The sequence below is a fragment of the Sinohyriopsis cumingii genome, chromosome 17 (genome assembly GCF_028554795.1).
Source record: "Sinohyriopsis cumingii isolate HCF-2022 chromosome 17, ASM2855479v2, whole genome shotgun sequence".
Classification (NCBI taxonomy): Eukaryota; Metazoa; Mollusca; class Bivalvia; order Unionida; family Unionidae; genus Sinohyriopsis; species Sinohyriopsis cumingii.
In genome coordinates this window covers 118893188-118898711 of record NC_142977.1, presented here as the reverse complement: position 1 = coordinate 118898711, position 5524 = coordinate 118893188, and positions in this window count along the sequence as shown.

The following is a 5524-nucleotide window of genomic DNA, read 5'->3' as shown; positions in this document are numbered from 1 at the left end:
AAACGAGACAACCGAGAAGGCATATATATTATGATGATCTGAGCTGAATGTGCTCATCCTGGAAAAGATTTCTTCCGCCTACTGCCTCGATATAATTATCGTGCGTGACCGTTTTCTTTACGATCTTGACATTTTTTTAGCATATCCATTATCCGACTTCACCAAATACATCTTGCTTTGTAAGCAACTCTTTTTTCTGAATAAAACTAGCATCGTCCTCAAATTTACCGATTACTTTTTATTTGAGCTATTGTCATATTTATTTTATCTCGTCGTGTAATATCGTTAACTAGTTCTACGTCACCTCGTTTTAGAAGTTTGAAAACTATCTCTCAATTTGCTTGATTTGTTTACTGTGTAAAACCGGCTTGGTGTATAATTTTAAAAGTTCTACTGAGTGCGGCCACCACCATCACCAATTAAAATAGAATAAAGGAACAGGAAAACAAGAGCAAAGAAATAATACCAAGAAGAAGAAACGATAAGCAAACCGCCAAGCCGTGAACAAAGGAATTGAACAGAACAAAGGAACTATCAAACAAAGGAACGATAGGAACACGTAACAGAAAACAAAGGAGAGACTTCTAGCGGAGGAGTAAACTGGGTTAGGACAAAAACAAAAGATAAGTCATCATTCAATGCTATAAGCAATTTAAGTAGAAGAATGCAAACTAGGTCCAAACAAATGGCTCTATTCAATCCAAACACGAAAACACAAACCACCAAACAACCCTATCAATAAATCAGTAAAAATATTGGATGTATCACAACTCCAAACAGCACCAATAAAGCATGTAAAACAAGCAAGATTAACGCAAGTAGTACCAACCACAGCAAACTCGAATTCAACCAACATCACACTGGGACCCCAAATTATGGTCTCAAACAGAGACCAAACAAACCACAAACCAGCAGACATAATTAACACACCTCCACCCCACCAACAGAAACTACTAGAAATACAAAACTACACTCCAGGGAACAATATAAATACAATGCCAATACTATCGCTAATCCTCTTCAAGGAAGCGGAAAAACCAAACACAAATGAAGATATAGACACCACTATTCCAAACCTAACAAATGATTTTGACAGTAACCTACATACCTTAAACTCCCCACAATTAGACCACATAACCATAACCAGCACCCCAAAATTCACCAAAAATGAAATAAACAATTCTAGAAGCATGCACACAAACCAACAATAGGAAATCAAGCAAACAACAATAAATCAAAACATTAGGAAAGAAACTAGACACTCAAGCCAAACTCCTGGATCATCTGGGATAATAATAGCAAGGCAACCACCAACCTATGGGAACAAATCCAATGAATTAGACACTACAAAACGACCCAGCAGCATCACTAATATGGCAACCCAAAGACCCCAAACAACCCAAAACACATACCTAGGTAATGGCAAGGGCCCGCTAAAACCCCAAAACAACCCCAAAAAACCCACAAGTAAGGTTAACTCAAAACAGGAAATAAAACAACAACATAACCCCCAAAACAAAGTGTACAGTTATCATTCCATCGAACACACCATATACATAAGAGGCAGGTGCAACAGAATTACTAGTCTAAGTACCAATAGTATTATGATAGCACTGGCCAAAATTCACACTGGACAATTCAAACTGATAAGACCAAGGCGAAACTACCTCACTGTCCAGTGCAGCCCAATTCAACAGGTGGAAAAATTCATCCAAATTGAAAGTATAGGCCCAATAAAGATCAAAGTAGAGAGACACCATAGCACTCAGAGGAAACCACGAGTCACTTCGAACTCCAAACACAGTGAAACCACAACTAATCTGGCTGAACCCACTAAAACCACTATCTTTAAAAAAGTAATAGCACTAAACGGATACAACAAGGACATAAGCAATGAACTCCTACTTCATAAACTCACAGCAAATGGAACACAGACCACCAAAGTATATCGTCTTAAAAATCAAAAGGGACAAGGAACAAACAAAGCAGTTATAGAGGCTACCGAGTCAATACCCTCAATAATAAAACTAGGACAGTCAGGAGTGTACCGTAAGCTGGAAAACTACATAAATAGGCCAAGATTTTGCACCAAATGCCTGCACTGGGGACACTATGAGCTCAGATGTAGATTCAAACCAAGATGTAAGTACTGCAAAGGTCAACACAAAGGAGAATGCCACACAATTAAACAAAAATGTGCTAACTGTAAAGAAAACCATTATCCTAGATCGGCAGAATGCAGATTTGCAATAAAAGAGAAACAAATAGTGGACTTAATGAACGAAAAACACCTCACCTACCATTCTGCCAAAAACATTATTTGTAAAAGCAACCCCAACACACCAAAATCTACCTCTGAAACAATCAATGAGCACCAAAACTCTCCACGCAGAATCAGAAGGGAAAACACTGCACCACAAAACATAGCCTCGAATCAGGAAACAAAAGAACCAAAAACTACAACCCACATTGTAACAAACCATGACCACCCTGATAACACTCCAGATACAAACAAAACTGTCACCCCAAACATCCCCAAATCTAACACACACCCCAACACAGAATTAATACAGGAAGTAATGAACCTAACAACACGAACCATAATGTAAGATCTCAGTAGCATAATCAGAACCCTCAAAACCATTTTCACCATACTAGCTGATTGGACCACAAGACTAACAGATAAAGACATCGTCAAAAATGAATAGTACAAAAAAATAATAAAATCACCATCTGGCAATGGAACTGCAGAGGAATCTTTAAAAACCTATCAGAACTGCAGAACAAACTGAATAATACGGCCATAAAACCAGACGTAATCTGCCTACAGGAAACCCTCATAACACAAGAACACAAACGCCTGCCCAAACTACAAGGCTATACCCAGGGAATCTTTAAAAACAGACCCATGGGGCAGAAAGGGGGTAGACTAGCAATTTTTTTATTCTTGGCATCCGTCCGTCTACGGGAGACGATGGCATAGCTCCAAAGTACGCTTTTGCTTATCCTTCTTTTTAGCTCTCTTTTCAGCTTGCTTTATTCTTCTCTTTTCCTCTGCGTTTTGCCTGACAGCTAGACGCCAGCTGGAACGGTTGTTTGCACAGCTCTCCCAGTCGTTGACATTGATATTTGCCGTCTTCATATCCTTCTTGCAAACATCTTTGTAGCGCAGATGTGGTCGTCCAGTTGGTCGTGCACCTTCTGCTAACTCCCCATATAACAGGTCCTTGGAAATGCGACCTGGGTCCATTCTCTTGACATGGCCGAGGCAGCGAAGGCGCTTCTCGCTGAGTATGGAGAACATGCTGTTCATGTTGGCGCGTTCTAGAACCTCTGTGTTGGGTACTTTGTCCTGCCACTGGATGTGCAGAATGTGCCGCAGACATCTCAGGTGGAAGCTGTTGAGTTTCCTCTCGTGTCTTGCATAGGTGGTCCATGTTTCGCTGCTGTAGAGAAGTGAGCTGAGCACGCACGCTTGGTAGACACGCAGTTTGGTCTTCTCTGTAAGGTTGAGGTTGTTCCAAACCCTCTGGTTAGGTCTGGCCATCACTGCTGCTGCCTTGGCAATCCTGCCGCCCACCTCAGAATCAATGGAGAGTGAGCTGGAGATGTTAGACCCGAGGTATGTGAAGTTCTCGACAACTTCCAAATTGTACCCATCGATGGAGACAGAGGGAGGGGAGTCTGTGTCCTGTGCCATGACATTCGTTTTCTTCAAACTGATGGTCAGTCCAAATTCCTTACATGCATGGGAGAGACAGCATACCAGCTGCTGAAGTCCATCTTCCGTGTGTGATGTCAAGGCTGCATCGTAGGCAAAGAGCAATTCACGGATGAGTACTTCTGTGACTTTAGTCTTAGCACGGAGACGGGCGATGTTGAACAGCTTGCCGTCAGCCCTGGTATGGATGTACACTCCCTTGCTGCAGTCCTTGAGTGCGTACTGGAGAAGCATGGAGAAGAAGATGGCAAAGAGCGTCGGTGCAAGGACACAGCCTTGTTTGACTCCGCTAATGACTGGGAATGCTTCAGATGTTGCGCGATTGAAGCACACTGTGCTGTGCATGTTCTCGTGGAACGACATAATGACAACAAGCATACGTGGGGGGCAGCCGATCTTCTGCAGGAGTCTGAAGAGTCCACTCCGACTAACCATGTCGAACGCCTTCGTCAGGTCTATGAAGGCAATGTAGAGGGGCATCCGCTGCTCGCGACACTTCTCCTGCAGCTGATGTAGTGAGAAGATCATGTCTACAGTTGATCTGCCGGCTCGAAATCCACACTAGGACTCTGGGTAGACGCGGGAGGCTAGGATCTGCAAGCGCGCCAAGGCAACACGGGCGAAGGCCTTTCCGAGGATGCTGAGGAGGGAGATGCCCCGATAATTGTTGCAGTCGCTACGGTCTCCTTTGTTTTTGTACAAAGTGACAATGTTGGCGTCACGCATGTCCTGTGGGATGTATCCCTGTTCCCAGCAAAGGCAGAGGAGTGTGTGTAGGGGCTGGAGCAGTGCTGGTTTTCCGCTCTTGAGGACTTCAGGCGGAATGCCGTCGCTTCCAGGAGCCTTCCCACAGGTAAGGCAATCGATGGCTTTTCCGAGCTCTTCCAGTGTGGGCTGTGTGTCTAGCTCCTCCATGACAGGCAGGTCTGGAATGGCGTCCAGGGCAGTTCCAGTGACATTGTTTTGGGTTGCATATAGCTCGAGATAGTGCTCAACCCATCGCTGCAGTTGTTTCCCCTGGTCTGTGATGACTTCGCCCGTCTTGGACTTGAGGGGGGCGGTCTTGTAGCTGGGGGGGGGGGGGGCCTGTCGCCTTTTTGATACCCTCATACATTCCTCTTGTATCCCCGGTGTCAGCAACTGTCTGTATACTGTTGCAAAGGTTCAGCCAGTAGGTGTTGGCACAGCGGCGGGCGGTCTTCTGGGCGTTATTCCTTGCAATCCTGAGGGCTTGTAGTGTTCTGGGGCTAGGTGCAGCCTTGTATGCCAGGAGGGCTTTCCTCTTTGCCTCAGTCACGGGCTCCATCTCCTCCCAGTTTGCCTCATACCAGTCGACATTCTTTCGCTCCCTCTTCCCGTAAGCTATGATGGCTGAATTGTACACAGAGTCATGGATATGGGACCACTTGGAATCAATGGTGTCATCAGGTGTTATTTGGTGAGGGCTTCCTTCAGTTTGCTGATGAACTGCTGTGTTTTCTCTGGGTTGCTTGCACAGCAGGTGTTGATACGTGGGTGACCCCTCTTCTTGGAGTGGTGCAGCTTCTTGGGTAATATTCGCACCTTGCTGGCCACGAGGGAATGGTGAGTGTCACAATCGGCACTGTGGTAGCTGCGGGTAAGGAGGACACTGGCCAGTTCTGCACGCCTGGTGATGACGAGGCCTAGCTGGTGCCAGTGGCGTGAACGTGGGTGTCTCCACGACACCTGGTGGATCTCCTTGCATTTGAAGAAAGTGTTGGTCACACATAGGCTGTGGGAGCAGCACATCTTCAGCAGTCGCTGACCATTCTCGTTGATCTT